Source organism: Aptenodytes patagonicus, chromosome 7, assembly GCF_965638725.1.
Source record: "Aptenodytes patagonicus chromosome 7, bAptPat1.pri.cur, whole genome shotgun sequence".
NCBI lineage: Eukaryota > Metazoa > Chordata > Aves > Sphenisciformes > Spheniscidae > Aptenodytes > Aptenodytes patagonicus.
The window spans coordinates 10,321,949-10,328,371 of record NC_134955.1 but is presented as its reverse complement, the minus strand read 5'-3'; positions in this window follow the sequence as shown (position 1 = coordinate 10,328,371).

The window sequence follows — 6,423 nt, the reverse complement described above, 5'->3', positions numbered from 1 at the left end:
GGGTGGAGAACACACTACTGCTCTCCCCATGTGTATAACTTAAGCATGCTGGTTATTAAATTGCGACCATCTCTAGTAGGGGACAGTATGTTGTTAAACTTTTCCTTTCTCCTAGGTAGTCAACGAATGTTTTCAAAGTGTGTGTGGCCCATGAGCTGACGGTGTGCGTGGAAGTGTAGTGACTTAAAAACCTCTTTTCACTTTTCATTTGACCTTACGTTGTTTTTTAGGAAAAGTTTTGTCTTACGCATCCAGTTTTCTTCTTTTTGGAAGTTTCCTTGGCTTGACTCTTTTTGTAATACCTCTGGAGCATTTGTCACGTCCATTGTTGTTCTGGGCTCAAGGCAGAGTTTGGGTGTGTAATCCCTTTTCCCACAAGCATGAATTCAAATCAGGGTTGAAGCACATGCATGTACATTGCTTCAAGCACCAGAATACTTCTGGTTTTAATTAAATGGGACAATCCATGTCCCTAAATTTAGATGCTTCCCAAGTATCACTCTGAATCAGGACTGCCTACAGTAGTGCTCCTGGACTGCTTGTTTGAGTAAAGATGGTAGGATCCTCTGGCTAAAGATGAAGAACTTTATCCAGAAACTACCGAGCTTTTATAGCAGCTAACTCGGTCAAAGCCTTGTTGCTAAGCAAACAAATGACAGAAATAACATTGTTCAATATCCTCTTCTGTTTTGCTTAATTCCCTTGAAGAAGGAGATTAGGGAATCCCAGCTGAACATGACGTTTCGGCCACAGTGTAACTTGCGGTACCCCAGTGCAATGGCTGCTGGCCTTCTGTTCCTGTGCGAATCACAGGACCCAGTGCTTGGCATAAATCTGCGTAAGACAGCAAGAGTTTTATGGGTAGCTTGGACATCTCCCCAACAGACTAAGAAACAACTTCTTTCTTCTATTGCAGTTGAAACATCAGGTGAAAAAATGAGCTGTGCTGCTGTATGAGATACTTCTGAGGGAAAAACAGGTAAGCTGTTTCTTTGGTGCAGGCATAACTTAAAGTTATGACTGAGGGCCCATGTGTAAATGAGTTTCTTCGAGGCTTCCTGGCAACACAGGGGTAAACACTTTGATCAGAAGAGTAGTGGGGTTTTTTTATTTCTCTCTCTGTGATGCTGAGGCAGTAGACTTTGCAGTTTGCTTTATTGGTTGTAATAATTACAACCTATACCTTAGAACAGTTTTTCATCCACCCTCTGATCATCTCCCCAAACAGTTAAGAGCTATTTTTCCTTCTCTGAGGATGTTCTGATGAAGCTGATGCTATGTGGTAGGTCCTGGCCACCTGCTTTACTTGCTCATGTGAATGCTTTTTTGAGTCATACTCCCAAAATATGTTGTTGCCTAAATCTAGAGAAGACTGGCAATTGGTAGCAGTTGAACTTTCATATTATACCAGAGTTTATGTTAAAAATGAACTCTTACAAATGATCAGTGTATGGAAAACGTCTTGTTTGCTAAGAAACAAAGGGTGGTAAACACCTGAGTTTGCTGTGTGAGAAGGGTTTTCTCTTGCTATGAATTTCTCCAGGAAGAAAAATCCACAGTAGGCCACTACATAGGAAATAATTTGAGATTCATTGTTCAGTACTTTTCTTATTAAATAGCGAAGCTGTCACAGAAATGTTCCCCATCCTATGTCAGCTACCGTTAGCTTTAAGAGCCATGTTCATTCTTCTTTAGGCACTGTGAATTTTCAGTTCTTTTCAACAGAGTAATATCTTTTCAGCCAGAAGGGTTAAGGTTGCTTTAGCAAAGCGGGGGGCACAGGCTGTCTGTAGGTGGGCTGTTAAGTTGTTCTGCGAGCCAGAACCTGTGGGCAAAAATCTTTTCTGCAAAGAATTGACTCCTGGTCTTGCCTCTTCAGAATGAGATCTAAGCGGGATGCTGTTATACTGAGGTCCTGTCATTTTGTCTACTATGTCTTTTGATTTTAACTTCCTGAAAGAGTGTCTGTCTTTGGGAGAGGATTCTAAATGGTATTCCAGGTGGATGATGGAGTCCACCTTTCAGTCTGGAGGAAATGGGGAAAATGTTAAATATTGTGCTGGTCCCAACATTCCCCTGGACTGTCTCTGCAGTGGTACTTGGAGTGGGCTGACTCCAGCAAGCTCCTCGGTCGGTAACTGAGCTATTTTGAGTTTTGTTGAGGCATGTGCCTGTCCCCATGTATTATGTGTGAAAGTAGGTGGCCCCTTTCCCCCATATTAGAAAGTGGAAGGTGAAGAATGCATTACCCACCCTGTACTTGTGCTGTTTGGAATAACTGACTAGAGCAGGACTTGGAAAACAAACTTAGGGTCACAGGGAAAACCAAACAGAGTGAGTCGACAATGTGAAGCTATTGCAGAAAGAGGCAAATGTGATTCTGCAGCGTATGATCAGGAATATTACATGGAAGACAAGGGACATAATTATCCTGATTTGAAACTGCTGAGGCTTCATCTAATGCAAGTTTTGGATACTGCAATTTCAGATATAGACAAGCTGAAGAGTCTTCAGAAAAGAGAAACAAAAAAAATGTCTTAGAAAACAATGTTTTGTAAGCATGATCTGTGAGCAAATGCTAAAAGAAATAGGAGTTCTTATAAGCTTTTCTAAAGAAAGAGAATGATCTTTTGACTGTGGAAAAGTTTATTAGGTTTTCTGGCTTCTTTAAATAAAGATGACTATGATTACATAGAAAAGTGGGACAAAATACAATCAACAAATAGTAAAGAAAATGCATTTTTTCTATGCAGTAGAAGGCTATCTAACTGGATAAGGAAGACATTCAAGTGAGCAATGCATTTTTGTCTTTAATGCAAATCATACAAAAGCATTTTGTCTTGATGTCTTAGAAGTGGTTTAGTTCAGAAAAATTTATTTTGATTTAAAATATTTTTTCTTGAGTAAATAAGCATACCTTTGCAGTTGCTGTTGAATATATATTAAGCTTAGACAAAACATAAAAGCTTGTCTTAATTGTTTCAAAAGCAGCCCATCTCAGACCATTTAACATCCAGTGCAATTCCCACCGAATTCATTGTGAAGACTATGGTGACTATCTTTACACTGTATAACAGCCCTTGCTCATAAAACCGGGTAAAAGCAAAGTAATCTGTATGGGTGCCTGTATTTGATGTTATTTGGTGCAATAGGAACATTTCAGTAGATCGCAGCCGTTGGTTCTGAGATTTGTTTGTCTGTGTGTGGTCTGGGGATTTTAGTTCAAGATGGATCTCATCTACTCCTCTGGACCACAGGTTTCCATTTGTAAATGCAGTTCAAAGCTGACCAATGAACCACTCAAGGTTTCAAACTCCCACTGGGGTTGGAGAGCATTTAGTGGGTAGCTGGAGCATATTTCACTCCCCTCAGAAACAAATTTATTTCATTCACATCAACTTTGAACGGTCCTGGTGTACAGTAAGCATGGATAATTAGGGGATTCACTTAAGTACTGCCCTGTTGCATTGAACCAAAGGATTAGGAGATGAAATCTTTACAGTTCCTCCTTGTGAATCACACAGTGGACGTTCTTAACTTATCACACTTTCTCTTTTGGTTTTACTTCAAAAATACAAAATTGTTAAACCAGACAGATATGCCTACTTTTCAGTGTATACTTTATCACAGTACAAATGTGAGCAAACTAAGGAATGTGTGATAGATTTTTTTATTGGTAGTTCTCCTCACTGAACTGTCAAAGGTGACTTAAATTTCTCTACTTTATTTAACACAGGTTATTGGTAATGACTTTGCTTTTTCTTGGCAGACATGCCAAATATCAAGGGTACGGAAATTTAATCTTATTATTGATAGCAACTAGACATTTTTAAGATATTCATCAAAAGGATCTTTGAACTTTTCTTCTGTCCAACAACTTGATACTCATAAAACAAGGAGAAATTCTGACAAAATGTGAGCACCATGTTTTTTCCAAGTGCACATCTGTCTGTCACAGGAGTTCTTTAACAATTGATCAAAGTATCTGAAACCATACGGTAAAGACCTCAATAATTAACAGGTCAAGATTTGCATTCAGTTATGTCTCAGCATAAACTGTATTTGTTTGAATGTAGAAACAGGGGCTTCTGGCTCGATTTGCTGCTTCTCACGTTGGGAACTAACATTGCTTAATGAATGTTAATTAACTTACTGTAGCCTTACATAATAGGAGTGTAACTTCTTAAGCTGACAGTTTCTGACCTGAAAGTTGTATTTATAGTTTGTATCTGAATCCAAACTTTCCTTCTGTTCATTATGGTACAAGCAGAGTTGGATGAGAAATGTCTTTACAATTTTTTGAAATTTTGAGGAATTTCATGATAACTTCTGTTCCAGTGTGGGCAGAAAACATGTTTTTTTCAGAGTGTTTTGGGTTTTTTTTTCGTTTTTACTAATAAAAATGGGACTGTCTTCATTTAGCCAAAGACACTGGCAGTTGGAACACATCTTGGGAAGAGAGCACCCTGAATCAAATGCCTGATACCTCCTTCTACATGAGTTTCCTCACAGCTAGTTTTGCTATATCCAGCTGAGAGGAAGGAAGAAAGACCTACTTTTTTTTTTTTTTTTTTTCCTTCCCTGGTCTCTCAGAAAGTTTATTTTTCTTATTAACATTCCTAAACCAAACAAACAGATTGGCATTTCCTTACAGAAACTTGTTCAGTTAAAGCATTCCTGGCAATTTGTGTTGCAGTCTCTCAAAGGCTCAGAGTAAGGGATGAGTGGGGCTTCCCTATTCTAGTCCCAGCTGCTGCCTTTGGGTTGACTAGCAAGATTCTTCTTCCTCCCTTGAGACTTAAGATGACTTCCCCTTTCTCTATCTTTTTTGTTGTTGTTTTTTTTCTCTTGTGCAGCTCATAAAATCTTTACTTAAAGACATGTGGGGTTGATTATCTGCTTTCCCCAGGAGTCTGAACTCTTCAATCCTAGACTCCTTGTTGCCATTAGGTCAGCAGCGCTGACACGAGCTTGCTTACTGCAGATTGGCTTCACCCAGTGCATCCAGCTATTTTTCCCTCAAACCATGTGGAGAAGGAGAAATGATCCATAACCAGCTATAGTCTTTGTTTTTTCCCTGCTGTTATGTTTCTGTTCATACACAGGCTTTTCAATTTCACAAAGCCAGCTTTACATGAAAACTGAAATGTAATTGCATCCTCCTGAGTAAAATGGACAATTTCTGTGCCAACTGCGTTTTTAAAGAAAAAGATTACAGCATTCACTCTGCTGCCTGCTTTCTTTGCCAATGAATCCCTTTGCTGATGTAAAGGGATTAAATATTCTAAAACACCAGCCAGACCAATCCTTTATCATTCCATAAGTGCACAGAATAACACCTTCATTATTTTTGTCAGGGGAAGAAGTAAAACATAACAGGTAGGCCTCTTCCAATACATCTTGTTTTACTTTAGCAAATACTAGTGAGGATTCAGTTCAGTATATATCATGCTTCCTGTTCCTCTCAGCTCTCCATGTTAACTTAATTTCCTTGTGGAATTTGTGTCTTTTTGATATACCTTGTAGATCTAAGGCAACATAGTAAATATTGTGCAGTTTGCAATTTTTTGTTTGTTTGTTTGTTTTAAACTGAAGACCTTAAGTGTGACAATATTCGTTTATGTCATGGAAAAAAAATTTTAATAAGGGTGCATGGTTGCACACGAAGCCATTTCAAATATCTTTTTCCTCCCTTTTTTATAGTTTCTAGCATTCTTTGTATCGTTCATAATACCTTTGCACAGCCTCAGGAAATGGGTGGCTTTTACAGAGTTGAATTTAGATACAGTATTTTGTCTTTCGTTGATCGCATTTTGTAAGATTTCCAGACTTACTCATGCATTTTATGCTTGCCTATGGACAGTCATAAAACAGGTTACTTATAGTTATGTTGTGAGCATAACAATGCCAATATATCTCACTTTCTTTGAATAGTGTACAGACTTCTCTTTTCCCAGCCAGATGATGTTGCAGACTTACCTGAAAGAATACTTGGTAGCAAGATTATGCAATGTAGTTCTTGTTCCCAAAAGTGTGCTTCTCCATCTCAAGTCTGCACAATCCTTCCCTTAACATTGGAATTTATTCTTTGAAAGCCATCTCTGATATCTCCCAGAGCAGTCCAAACCAGCTTAATGAATAGAGGTTAGGAAAAATGGTACTCTAGCTGTTTTGAAAAAGGTTGTATTTGCAAAAGTGGGAGAGGTTCCTAAACTCAGAACGACCTGAACTCAAGAGGCTGGGCTACCTGGGGTAAGATCTACTTTGGGCACAGCTAAGATAACTGGAAGTATAGTTCAACTGTAAGACTTGTTGTGTCCTTCAGGAGGTGCTGAAGGGCTGATTCCCATTCGTGTCCAGTTCAGCAGATTCAGCAGTTTTTCTGTATCACGGGATGAAGGGGGTGACAAGCTGCTTCTCCTT